This window comes from Lepisosteus platostomus, chromosome 5 (assembly GCF_059453375.1).
Source record: "Lepisosteus platostomus isolate fLepPlt1 chromosome 5, fLepPlt1.hap1, whole genome shotgun sequence".
Lineage (NCBI taxonomy): Eukaryota > Metazoa > Chordata > Actinopteri > Semionotiformes > Lepisosteidae > Lepisosteus > Lepisosteus platostomus.
In genome coordinates, this window is record NC_142615.1 from 18,021,909 (window position 1) to 18,036,637 (window position 14,729).

A 14,729-nucleotide genomic window follows, 5' to 3' on the forward strand; every position below is an offset into this window, starting at 1 on the left:
AACAAGAAGTAAAGATTCTCTGGGGGGGAATTTAATTTTTTTTCCCAACGTCAAAAAGTAAGGAACAGGAAGGAGCCCACAATAAGCGAGAACAATTACTGCAGACCCCCGGGAACAGCGCCTTAAAAACCACAGAGTAACATCCTGACTGCTTAGACCACGACAAAGCTCTTCTGCAGAGCAAAGTCTCCTACAGGCAGGTATTTTTTTGTTTTAAACAGAACTGAAGCCCGTCTCTCCTGCAGCCGAGCCTGTCGCGACATTGGGTGTTTCATTTCACACGGAAGGAGCGCGTAGAATCTATAGAAAATGCAGGAATCATAGTAGTAGCACGTTATTGTGTTAAAAATAATCCCCCCCCTTTTTCACCCAGCCCCAGAGCCCAGCGCATTAAACGGCTCGTGTTCAGATCCTTCTTTTTGGTTTTGCATTAAAAAAGAAAGCAAGCAGGTTCGCCGCCAGCCCTCACTCTGACATGCTCTCGACTTCCAGTCAGCTTGCTGGTAAAGAAGAGGCATTTCCTGTGTGTGTGTGTGTGTGTGTGTGTGTGTGTGTGTGTGTGTGTGTGTGTCAGTCAGCCAGCAGGCATGGGGGGATATCATGCTGACCCGCAGCTCTGCGGGTTTGTGCAAGGGCAGATTATATCGTAGAGGGTCCGGTCTACCGAGTTCTGTCTGGTGTTCGGGGGCGTTGGGGGGTAGTTCGGGTCGTCTCAGGAGAAAAAAAATATCGACTGCCGAAGCTGGGATTCTCCCTCATGCCTTTTAGGTCTGTCATCCGCATTTTGCTGAAAACACACAAACAGAAATAAAATGACTTCCCTTTCACTTCGGGTTTACGTCTCTTTAAGTCTATACACAGAAGTGGGACCAAGCCAAACCACAAGCAGTGTGCCATTCAGCACGTCTTTACACAAAGGTTGGTGGGGGTGGGGAACAAGCTGTCCAGCCATGTGTTTGAAGCTGATACCCTGGCTTCTCTCCAGACACAGCTGGGTGAGCTCCTCCAGTCAGGACAGGAGGCTCTACTGTACACAGAGGGGGGCGGGGGTGGGGAACAAGCCGCCCACCCATGTTGTTAAAGTCGATACCCTGGCTTCTTTCAGGGCACAGCTGGGCAAGATCCTGGCCTACTGAAGCCCCCCATTGGCTGATAATCCGCAGGGCGTCACCTTAACAGGGAGGACACAAAATGAAAAAAACGTTGCCCACCCCTCTGAGGAAGACGCAGAAGACGCAGACCGAGGAGAGGAGGGTGGACAGAGGAGGAGCCGTCAGGAGGATCAGCAGGCAAGGAACTGCAGACCCGGGCGAAGCGGGGTGGCGGGGCGGCACGCCAGCGCGTAGTGTAGTACGGGTCCCGCCTCTCGACGTAGTGGAAGCCCTGGCGGCCGGGCTTTCTGCTGGCTGACACAACCAGGGCCAGCGCGTCGTGCTGCTGGACAAACCACAGCGTCTCGTAGCGTGGCTCCAGGTCGCAGGGCAGGGCGGCGGCGGCGGCCCCGCCCGTGCAGGGGACCCGTGTGGGCGCCACGGGCCTCCCATCACCTAGAACCAGGAGATGGGAGGAAGAGCTGAGGTCACGATTTTGGCGAAATAACTTCCTCCACAAGAGTCAAGGGTCCCAGCACTGCTCTCTCTAATCATGCTTTTTAGGTAGGATTCCTTTTTTTTTTTAAATTGATCCTGTTAGAAATGTAAAGGATCAAAAGGTAGGGCCTATGATGTAAGCCTCATTTTCAGCTTTTATAATGGGGAAGTCCTCTGGCTGTGAAGTCTGTCTATTTCTGGATCGGTTTTAATCTTCTGTCTCCTTTTTTTGTATTTCTGGTGTTTAAATTAAAAAAAAAATTAAAAAAGAGCCGCAAAAGGAGGTTTAAAAAAAACTTTTTAAAACTTTTACAGGATATCACCTAATATGAACATAATGAAGCATTCGACTAAATCCAGTGTTAACACCGGTGTCCTGGCCAAATCCCTCCTGGTCTTTACCCATCATGGCCTCCTAATAACCCCCCTCTCTGAACTGGCTTCATCCCTCTGCTCTCCTCCCCACTGAGAGCTGGTTTGTGGGGAGAGGACTGCAGCATCATCCAGGTGGGGCTGCACACTTGTGGTAATAGTGGGATCCCCAGGACCTGTAAAGAGCTCTGAGTGGAGAGTCCAGAAAAGCGCTACAGACGTGTAAGGATGATTGACTATTCTTGTTGTTATTTCAATACAAAACAAAACAGAAAAAGTATGTCAAAAAGTATAAACGCACACACAAAAAAAACAACAATAACACACAACACAATACATTATTATTATTACAAATCAGGACAATGTTGTTTTTCGCTTGCTTAATGTTATTTTTTAATGGGGTTGAAATAATATTGCATTTCCACCTCATACATATGAAAGGACGAAGTAGCGGCGCACTATTTCGTTGTGTGAACGCGACATGTATCCACACGGGGGAAACAAATATAACATATAAATATAAACTATATAAACAAATCCTATTTCTTTCCCACATTAGCTTGCGAGTTATAATGTGATATCAAGCTCCTTATATCGAACACATTTACCTGCTTGAAGGTAAAGGTTTGCAAAACAGCGTTGTAAATGTTTCTGTTTTTGGCTCCACGGCCGAAAAGCTATGTCTCTCTTCTCTTTTCAGCACAGGAATCAACCTCTACTTCTTCCTCGGACGCAGCTCCCTCCTTGAACTTTGTATGTTTATATACACACACAGCGCAGGTGCTCTTGTCCAGCCGAACAGAGCGCACAGACGTCACCTTGCTCACGTCTGCACCCAGAAAGCTGCCCGGTTTTGAGGGGATACAGTTTTTGCACTAAACAGTAAACTCTCTGCTTACATCTGTTTTTTCCCTGTTTACAACTGTTTTTTTTGTGCAATAGATGCCAGGGACTTGTGCAATATATTTATAATGTGCAACACAACTTTTTGTGTACTGTTCTGGTTTGTTCTTTGTATATTCTGGACTGTGAGCTACTCTTCTTTGTGCACTTCTCACTGACTAGACTGATTGGATTGGATTGTTGTATTATTGTATCATTTTGTTACACTGTCGCTGCGTTGACAGTGCTGCTGTCGCAGTGCAATTTCCCTCACGTGATCAATAAAGTATCTATCAGTTAACACGTAACAGGTTTAAATTCCCTGCTGAAAAGAGAAGAAAGAAAACACAACGTTTCGACCATGGAGCCTACTTCAGGTTCGACTCGACTACAGACTCCACACAGAAGGATCGCCGCCTAGTACTCGACCACTCGGGGAAGTGAAAACGGGGCCTCCGGATGGCAGCCGTAACACCCCCTGGTGACACGCCACACCGTCTCCGTCTGCGACTCGACCCCGCTCTCCCAGGCGGGGCGCCAATGAAAGCGTGTCGATGCGTTAGCGCATTATCTTCCCGCACCGGTGTGAGCTGACCACTGCGGAAAATCTCTTCTGAAAAGTGTCGACACTTGAAGCCCGACGTTCAAACACGAAAAGTCCCTGCGGTGATCTATCGACAACCGGCGCTCGGCACGCTCGGCGGCCAGGGGCTCTGGCAGCGGCGACGGAAAAGCCGATTTGCGTCTTGGAAATGACGCGCCCACCCCCCTCCTGATCCGCTCCCTTACTGCTCTTACCGCGTGTTACAACACACAGCCCCGCGCCCCTGCGTGACCTCACATTTCCACCCACCCACCCCAGTCTTCCTCGTCTCCGAGGGTAAAGTTAGCTTGAAGTTTGAAAACGATTTTGGCACGCCTGTACCGTATACACGAAACCTCTTAGAGTTGCGAGAATACTTGCTTTGTGTATAAAATACATTGTGAATGCTTTCTCAGCCTTTACTTATAAGTTTTATGACATTTTTTTGACCAAGCACGAATATTATTTTGTCCATATCTTCGCAATGGAAACACAGAACGACGTCAAACCAAATGCATTTTAAAGACCAAGACTTGTGGAAATTTCCACAGCCTCTACATAATTACATACTAACTGGAACCCGGGGGACCGCTGTGTGCACGTTCACAACGTGAGAAATACTGTTCAATATGGCTTCGTGCGAAAAACCCATATATGACCATAGGAAGCAGAACAGCGCAGTCTCCAATTACCCAGACTGTAAGCACAGGAATAAAGCTTTGTTTGATTTCTGAAACCCTTCCTTTACGTCCTGTTTTCATTCAGGTAAGGGTCAACTATATTGACAATACTACTGACAGCAGGAAGATTAAAATATTCTTTACTTATTAAAAACAGCTCCCATGATGTTCAAACCGACTTTATACACAGAACACTGACAGAGCTTTTGTGTTCTGAATCTCTTTTTCTCGGGCTTTTATTTAATGTGGCACAATGCACTGGGATAGGGGTATTCTGTTCACAAACCAATAGGATTTAAACCACAGCACCCACAATGCTGCAAGTAAGTGTTTTGCACACTAAGCAGGTCCTCTGACTTTTCCCAGCTTTGTTTTGGGTTGTGGAACCTTTATTTTTTATGCTTTTTTGAAAACACTACAGGTAATACACTGGGACAGGTCGTCTTCATGGCTCAATAGCATTTCAAATACAACAGCCACACTGCTGAAACCAAGTGTTTTACACACCAAACAGGCCCCCTAACCTTATACAACCTTGCTGTGGCTGTGCCACTTTCTTTATTTTTTTATGATTTTTTGAAGATAACACAACAGGTGATACACTGGGATAGATGGGTCTTCTTCGTCGCTCAATAGCATTTCAAGTACAACAGCCACACTGTTGAAACCAAGTGTTTTACACACCAGATAGCCCCCCTAACCTTGTACAACCTTGCTGTGGCTGTGGCACCTTTCTTTATTTTTTATGATTTTTTCAATATGGCACCATTAGACAGCCGGTACATGGGGATAGGGGGCTGCTATTCACGAGTCAATAGCTCTTCAAGCACAACAGCCACAGTGCTGCAACCAGGTGTTTTACACACCAGACAGCTCCCCTAACCTTATACAACCTTGCTGTGGCTGTGGCCCCTTTCTTTATTTTTTATGATTTTTTCAATATGGCACCATTAGACAGCCGGTACATGGGGATGGGCGGGTGCTATTCATGAGTCAATAGCTCTTCAAGCACAACAGCCACAGTGCTGCAACCAGGTGTTTTACACACCAGACAGCTTCCCTAAACTTATACAACCTTGCTTTGAGTTGTGGACCATTTCTTTATTTTTTAATTATTTTTTTACTGTGATCAAGTGTTGTGCTCACTAGGCAGGTCACCTGACCTTTCACAGTCATGCTTTGTTGTGTGAAACTTTAATTCTCTTTTTAGGATTTTTTGAACATGGCAACTTCCACCGAGATGTGTAGGGGGTGTGGGGGTGCTCTTCAATAGCTTTTTCATCTATACACACAAACAGATGTAACCAAGACACTCAGAACCTGTCACGCAGGGGCTGAATGCTGAGGATAGGGATCCAATGTGGTGCCCTTGGCAGGGTTTGGCGCGAGACGCAGGCGTAGTCAGAGTAAACAAGCAGGGGTCCGAGTCCGGGAAGGCGTAGTACAGGTGTAGGCACAGAATCGACAGGCGAAGGCATAGTCGAGGGACTGGCAGGGGTCAGAGTCTGGGAAGCCGTAGAAGTTGCGTCGGTGTGGATTCAGAAGGCAGAGGCGTAAACGAAGAGACAGTCTGGGGTCAGGATCCGAGAAACCGTAAAATAGGCGAAGGTACAAAATCGAGTGGCTAAAACGGTAGTCAGAAAAGCGGGGTCGAGGTCCAGGGGAGAAGTCGTAGTAAGGCAAAGGCGTAGTTAGTAGGTAAGCTCCGGGAGAGAATCTCAATCGTGAGCAATGACCGGGGGACAGATGAGGGTTTAAGTAGAGGACTGATTTGCACGTTTGGTGCGGGGAGAGCTCGAGGGAATGCGGGAGCGCTTGCTTGCATGAGGGAGATTCGTGACAGAACCAACAGAATCAACCTGAACTCATAGAAAAACAAGAATGCCCCTGAGACACCTGCACCCCCCTCCTGGACCGCTCTGGTATCAACACCCCCAAACCCATCCATTCCAGCTAACAAGACTCAGAATGGGTGCAACCCTCCAACCTGGACCAAGAACTTCCAATCTCTGATGTTACTGTCTCTAAAGTCGGACGTCATGTTCTGCGGATGTGCAGTGTGCCTTTTCTCTTGTCGTGTTCAAAGTGATTCGTTGCATACGCTCCTGACTGCATGTTCTATATTCCTCTGTTATTTCATTCAGATGACCTATGTGGTGTGATCACAAGGTTCAGCACCAGCAGAACCTGCAGACACATCAGCTGACCTCGACATGATTTGAACACACAATCTTCTGAGCTGGAGTCAGACGCGCTACCGTTGCTCCACAAGGTCACTTGCTACAAGAGCTTTTAATTCCCCCAAAGAGAAAAATCAGCGTCCCTGAAAAAGATTTTGTTTTCATTCTCTCCTGTGAGAAGCGCCGCTCTTCTGAAGAGGGTCTTTTCTTCCCAGACCACAGATTCTTCTTCCTGCCTGGCTCTCACACAGAGAGCAGGCACACCATCTCCACTAATGTGTTTACTATATTTATAGATCTGACCCCCTACAGCCACGATATTCCTGAACAGGATATTTACCACCAGCCTCGTGAACTTCTCATCTTGACCTCTCCCAGGAGGAGCCAATTAACACAGAATCCTCTCTCCATTTAGCAAATAACACAAAACACTGTTTACCTGTCAAGACAGAAAACCTGGCTGCTCCAGGTGAGGCTTAAACTCACAACCTCGGCATGACACCACTGATTATGTCATTTTACATGGCCTGAACCAGGAAAGAGATTGGAACTCAAGAAGTTATGGTGCTGTTTTAATACTTGCCTATTCTTGTAATTTTTCGGTCAAATCTTTTATTTTGGAGTACTTTCAATTGATGTTAATCCTTGTCCCGATGAACGACTCTGGGCCATGGTGAGTCTTGAATAATGTTCTTATAAGCTTCAGTTTGAAAAAGTGCGCTCTCCAGAAGCTACCAAAATCGCTAATGGTTACATAACACTTAATGCAAAAGCTACGTTCGGGGTTGAAAAAGAATATTACTTGCTATGAATACGAACACTGTTACAGGAGGGGTGTTAGAGCTATTTTAGCTTAGATCATCAGTTCTTCTCTGTCTATATCAACAGTGTTATCACTACTGAGTGCTAAAGGCAGGTCCTGGCAATACTTCATGAGATCTTTTTTAGAAAACATTTAAAAAATATATTTCCACTACCATACATAAAGTAAAAGATACCGATTGCAGCTAGAAGCAAATTCCAATCGAAAATGTATCAGCTTTAAAATTTTCTTTTGGATCCATACAACGATCAGCATGAGACTCAAAATATAACTGTGTTTGATTGTACAGCATAGATTGTCCAGCATTTATCTTTATATTTATGTTAAAATTAAGGTAAATATATTAAAATATCAACATCCACCTTCACAGTGCTAACGTAACAATGCTTGTCAAGTTCTCAAACAATTCCTCGTTGTATTTCTAAACGATTTTAGCAGAGGACGCAACAGGAGTATAACTGATATCTCCCGCCAGCCATTCAAATATACTTTTCCATGGGTGAAAATGGTTTTCTGGGGAGTTGCGGTGTTGATCACTATTGGACTTCCCCGGTCTCTAGTGTTGTTGTTAGACACAAGCAAAAGGCTTGCATTTTCTGCAAATATAAAGAGGGTTACGGTTTTGGCTTTAGTGGAGACAGTGTTTACATTGACAATACTAAGAAGGTCATCCCTGGGTGGGCTTGAACCACCAACCTTTCAGTTAATAGCAGAACACGCTCACCGATTGCGCCACAGAGAGTGATGAGAAAAGCTGTTCTCCATTTGCACCTTTCCGGTCAAAAAATAAACATCGCTTGTGTTTTCAAGCCACAACCCATTTGTATCTGCTAGGCGGCACAGTCGTCGTGCACAAAGAACGCTTTGAAAAGCGTCAAAAGCAAGTCATTCCGAGTTGGTTGTTTGTGTTTTGGAAATGCTGTATTGCTGCCAAATGCTGAAATGATCTCTCAGCTCCTAGGTTGTCATTTCTGCTCTGTAAAGGAATAACAGCACGCGTCGGCTTCCAGCACGGTGGGTCGGGACACGATGTTGGGGTTTGGAGAGAGCGATGTCTTCCTCGTAAGTATTGTAACGCCCTCGCCCGGTGGTGAGGAGGAAGAGCACCTAGGCACTCATAGCACCACAGAGCAGGCTGGGAGTTGTAGCTGGGGAGAGTCTGAGGGTCAGCTCGATGACCAGCAGCTGACCCTCCATATATAAATAGTGTCGTAGTAGTTTTAGTGTCCTGTGTAGCCTTATAAGTGTATAGCCTGTTGTTAAGTAATTACCACCCTAAAGATGTGTACGTGTTCCATCAGTCTCCTCATGTGTGTGTAGATCCTACGCTGTTCAGCAGTCTCTCGAGAAAGTAAGCAAAGTGTTTAAAGATACTTTGTCAGCTTGACATCAAGGCAGAAAACAAAAACCTACTTGCGTCCTCTCAACCCAAATGCGCTTTGCCACTTTTTGCGTTATGCAGGGAACGACATCTGCCGAGATCACTTTTGTGTCAATGCAAATCGTAGTGTGCCCTTCGTTTTAATGTTGGTTATGGTGGCGTGCTGCTTCTGTCTGTGAAACTTGAATGTTCTGCTTCTTCACACCGAATCATTGGCGGGGGTTGAGCTTGTTAAATCTTTGCATACAGCGCTCCTTTGGAAGTACTTTGTCCAAGTTCAAAAGCGATCGTGGGATTGACTTCATGCATTCAAAAAACATACCTCTCACGACAGATTTAAATGGAGAATGGAGTCTGCTTCTTGCTGTTTTTCCTGTGGTTGCAGTTACAAAGTTGACCATGCTTTCACATTCTGTTAACAGTATTCACTGGGTGAGCTTTATCAATTGAATCGGAAAGGAAATCGCTGCTTCGGCTCCAAAAAATAATCTGTAGTGTGTTTTTTTTCTGTGCTATCTTTTATAGCTTGTAAAAATGCCGGCAAAGTTAATTTTTCTCCTCTTTAAAAGAATAAGGATTGGCTGGGGCGAGCTCCGTTTACCATTCTTTCAGTTAACCGCCGAACTCACAAATTGATTAAACTGCAGAGCCACAGGCGCCTCTCTTTTCTCCATTCTCTGGGTCAGGGTGAAAAAAAACTTTGCTGTATTAGCTGGCCTGCTGGGAGTACCTCTTCTTCACTGATAAGCAAGATTTGTGTTTCATCTTTCGCAAGCTGTATAGATAGCGCTAAATGATTAAAGTGCAGAGCCACCGACACCGTTTTTTTCAATTCGCAGGGTTTAACAATATACATATTTGATCAAACTGAGAAACAGGAACGTATCCTAGCCCGAGCAGATAAATTATAACCTATAGTATTCATACCGGGAACTCAGATGCAGATAAGAGCTACAGCTATCACAACTAGTGTTTAAAATAGTAATAGCTCCTGTCTATTTACACTGTAATTTACACTAGCGTTTCCATAAACAATTTGCTTGTAAGAATGATAAAAAATTAAATGGGTATTCTAAAAAAAAATATTCTGAATCTTTTCGCCATTAACAGTTTAACTGTGACTTTGCAGGTAACACGTCCATTATGAAAATCATCTTTCGAACGCGATCAATAACCGCACCGGAAAATAAATATCGGGGAAAAAATCGTGAAAATCGGCTCTTCAGAAATTGGAAATATATTCCCAAGAGGAGTGCTTTTCTCGACGATTAACACTCTTTGCAGGAGTCACTTCTCCCAACGAACATCTGCAGGTTTCCGTAGTGTGCCTGCAAAGAGTGATTAATTCGAGACTGGCACATGTCCCGATTTTATTTAACAATGCTACAGTAGATATACATTTTCTAATGCAGCCTTCATTACAATACAGTTTATTTATTGAAAGCCTGTTATGTAAAAAAGAGTGAAACAAAAATATATGGATTACAATCTTTCAAAGCTGAAGATGTTACTTAGATAAATTGACATTTTACGTATCCAGACGCTTTTTTTATTATTATTTTTATTTATTTCTTTTTTATTTTATTTTTTTTCAGATGCTTTTCAACCTCTGCTTTTAGAACTTTGCTGTGCTTCCTGAATCATTTTCAGTGTTATAAAATGGGTATAGAGGGAGCGATCTCTTTGTAGAGCAGTTGATAGGCTGGAGCTGTTCAGACTACTCTTGCTATTTCTCAAATGCTTCAATCATTTTTCTTTCGCGCTAGGAAGTGAGTGTGTTTGGTTTTCGTTTCACTGATTCTCAGTGAAGATTTGGGAATTAATGACGAAAGAATCAGTTGCCTAGGAAAGTAGAAGCTTTGGTTCACAACGATCTTGAAGACACGCCAATGTAGAGCAGCTTGTGATGATTCGTACTATAAAAGACCAAGTGCTCAAAGTGACGTCTGCGTTAAGCGTTTAGACTTTTCATCTTGGGCGCACTTTTCGAAAGCAAAGATAGAAAAGTTGTGTTGCATCACACTAAGATAACTGTCAGCAGAGTGGTGCAGTGGAAGTGTGCTGGGCCCATAACCCAGAGGTCGATGGATCGAAACCATCCTCTGCTATGTCCATTTTATGCACGATTGATAAGCACACCATCCGTTTAATGAAGTGCATTAAAACTATTTTTTTCTCTCGTGTGTATGCAAGCTTCACACTTATGGTACTCTTTAATCTTTACCAATAGCAGATGCCCAAATGTATCTTTGGTTGTTCTGCGATCCTTGATAGTTTCCTCAAATTCTTCAAATGAACATCCATATCAAAGCAATTATGTTTATATATATTACAATTAAGGTACATATTTAAAATAGCAACGCACATTTGTATAAAACTTATTTAATAATAATTGTCGAGGACTGTCAAGTTCTCCAACAAATCTGTGTTCTAATTTTAAAATATTTTTGCTAAGGATACAACGGGTGTATAAATGAATTCTCCCAACAGCCAGTTGAAGAAAAATTCCCCATGTGAAGATGGTTTTCTTGGACATTGACTTAGGTACTTAATTCTTTACTTGTAGTTCCACACAAGTAAAACGCACATTTCCTGCGAAGTTCAAGAGGGTTTGGGAAGAAAGCCCATCAATTTTTAGCGAAGGTTATGTTACATCATAACAATCTGAAGCATGTCCCTGAGTGTGCTTGAACCACCAGCTCTTTGTTTAATAGCTGCACAGAGACACATTTTCACCATTCATACGTTTGCAGTTTAAGAAAATAAAATACTGGCATTTTCCTGCCAGCTGGCAGTACTTCTTCTGCACTGACGAAGAATAATCAAGAACTTTATTTCATCTTTCACAGGTTTTTATTTTCATTAAAGGGAGTGAATACTTGTATTAAGCTAAATCAAGACGATGGAGATGCACTGCTGTTGTTTTTCTGCACATTTCGTTAAAATGAGAAAAAATCACTGACATTTTTTTGCAGTATTTCTTCTGTCCTGATAAGCAAGATTTGTATTTTATCTTTCAGAAGTTGTATGAATGTCTTGAAGTTCAGAAACAACTTGTTCCAGAAAGGAAATGAACATTTGCTTCAAAGTAAATCAAGACGTATGTCTCTCTCACTGCGTGTGCTCTTATCTGTCCATCTCTCTCTCTCCTCTTCTCTCTGGCAGTCTGTGTAGAGTATCTAAAGGGGATGTAACACCACCTGGCAAAGAAGAAAAATTCTCTTAGGCAGAATAAAAAATCAATATTCTCTTCTCATTCAGATTCACAGTGTAGACTAACACTCAGACTGAAGCTCAACTCCATACTGCTCGCTATCTTCACAATCCAGGACCAGAAAATATTCAGACAATCAGTGCTGCTTCATGAATTATATCAGAACAGCCTAGACTCAAGTCACATCTCCCCCTTTTCTCCTTCCTCACAGCCTCTTAGAGACAGAGAAGAGCTCCTGGTTCTCCTCTCTGTGAACTGGGCTCAGGGGTCACTGATCTGGCAGTTGTGGGCTCTGTTCCAGGTCAGAAGCAAGAAGTTTCTATTAACCCTTTCCAGGACTTCCAGCCCTTCAGTATTACTTTCTTTACTGTATGTCAGCCTCCCAAAATTTATAAATGTTTTATAACACACATTTGTGTGGAATTATCTTATTATTTATATATAGTATTTATGTAATAAACACCAGTAGTGACACTATGATCAGTATATTGATTATTTGTAGCCGATGGTCCGATGGTCGTGTCTACAATAGTGACCATTTGACCAGTCTGTAGCTCTGAGCAGTGGGACAGAGCTACACAGCTCTGACAGAAGACCTGTCTGTGTGTGATTCCACACCAGCCCTGGGATTCAGCTACTCTCACAAATGTCTCACAGACTGTCTTATAAATTTACAATTAGATGAAGTCATGTAACAGTTTTACAGATAATTTAAATAATCAGACAGCAGTTTTGGCAGTGGATACATCTCCACATGGGGGAAAGGGACAGTAAAATAGAAAGGAAAATACAAAAGAAGAAACTGAAATATATGCGCTCACTGTAAAGTACGAAGAGGTGGTCAGACAAGCAAAACAGCTTTGCAGATAATGCGAAGCGACATTGTTTTGTGTCAATCAGCTCACGGATTCAGCTTCATGTGCCTTAAGCTGTGCATGCCTTCATGAAGACTCTCTTTAAGATGATTGCACCTTTCATTGTCAAATCGCCTTCTTTGCATACAAAAGTTGCACCAATACTAAGAGAAAGGATGAGGAATGGCTTTTATCAAGCGATTGCAGTGTTTGTTTGACTGAGGATCCTTGTGTGCTGAACTGGCCTCTGGAGAAGTGTAGTGCAGTAAAACAGAAGGTTTGTGTCACTCAAGATTGTTACAGAACAGAACAATACAATTACAATACTTTTGTGAGAGTAAATATTACTGGTGCATCACAGTTCTTATAATGGTGAAAACAGGAGCACCTTCTCTACATTTTTGACTGAAGTATTTAAACGGAAAGAAATACTATCACTATGCAATTCATAAATGCAATTGAGCTCCTCTAAATGTTCTAGTCTGATGAAACAATGTATAGAATTAGGTGACAATATCGGAATTCATTCAAATGCACATTCAAGATTAATTTTCAGCAACAAAAAAAGTGCTCGGAAATATTTTACAAGAATGAAACCTTACATTCACCTAAATAAACATTCACCCCCTACATTAGCAGAGAACAGTAGGACAGAAGGTTAGTGTCACTGGACACTGCGTCAGAGAGGCTGATCTCTTCTCCCTCATTATGCAGGCTTACCCACTCATGATGAACTGTCCTCCAGCGATACTCAGCTGCCATCTTCGACTCAGACATGACGTTCATGTACATATTATACCTTAATATGGCACTGCGTTACAATGATTTGATCAAAACAACTGGTGAAAAAATAATTTTTTCCTTTCTTTTAGTAGCTAAAGACCAAAAAAGAAGCATTTATTCTTTTCCTCTCCTACCAGCCCTTACAAGTCACCCAGTTTTTAGTTTAGAGCTGGATTAAAGCTCCAGTCTCTTTGAGGGTTGAGTTGGAATCCCACAGCTGCCAAATATCTCCAACTATCTCAGTGTTAAGAAGCAAAAAAACTCACATTTGCTGCAGAAGGAACAGGAGAATTCATGCCATTCAGCCTTATAGCGTGATGTCATTTTCTCATTCTCGTTTTTAGATGCTTGTGATCGAATCTATGATCCTTATGAGTGTGGTCACCCTCCATAAAGGTAGCACAGATACAACGTGCCATGTTTTCAGAGAATCGCATGAATTACAGGTCAGAAGAAGGCAACAAAGTGTCCGCTAGGCAGTTCAGCGATTTCAATGGTGTTCTCTGTTGTTTAGGTCCAGAATGACACCCGTTACAACCAGGAAACACACAGTGTCAGGCATCAAAAAGACTTCCCAAAACCCTGATCCTCTCCTTGATCCGGTGATGGTGATGGCATCCAGACATTTCCTGCAACACAGCCAGGATACGGTCTTCAACAACACAAGTGAAAAGCTAATTCCCAACCTTTGCAATCCTTTGCAAAGAAGGACCGCATGTGCTCAGTGTTAAATGCACTGTTCATTATTAATAATAATAATAATAATCTTTACATTATATAGCGCCTTTAAAGGTGGGTTTTCAAAGCACTTTACAGAATGACAACAATAAAGTTAAAAAAATACACTAGATAAGCAGGATGAGAATACACAGTTAGAGGAGACAATAGATGGTGGTATTAAATACAGTAGGAACAGAGAGGTAAAGAATAGTTCATTAAAGGCTCTTCTAAAGAAGAGGGTTTTGAGTCTGGATTTGAAGGAGTTTAGAGAAGGTGACTATCTGATATCCTTGGGGATAAAGATCCAGAGCTTTGGGGCAAAACACGAGAAGGCCCTGTCACCCATAGAATGTAGATGGACTGGGGGACAGATAGGAAAACACAATTAGAAGAGCGGAGGTTGTGAGGTGGGGAGTAGGGCGATAACCCAGACAGGTACTGAGGTGCTAAGCCATGGAGAGCCTTATAGGTGAGCTTGAGGATTTTGAAGTTGACAGGAAGCCAGTGCAAGGACTCCAGGGCAGGAGTGATGTGATCACAGTCCAGTGCTAATTTCTTTCTTGTGGCTGCTGGTTCATTTTCAACTGTGGACTCTTAAGAAGTCCTGTATTTGACTTGATCAACACCAATCCCTAGAGGATTTCGAAAGGTTCAATAAAAATGACACA

The 14,729-nt window shown here is 43.0% G+C and overlaps 1 non-coding gene across 1 annotated transcript; it reads right to left on the bottom strand.

The window, feature by feature from the left end:
• Positions 1-7,776: 7,776 nt before the first annotated feature.
• Positions 7,777-7,851, bottom strand: trnan-auu (transfer RNA asparagine (anticodon AUU)). Its single transcript has one exon. It is a non-coding gene; the product is annotated as a tRNA-Asn (tRNA).
• Between the last annotated feature and the right edge of the window lie 6,878 nt (positions 7,852-14,729).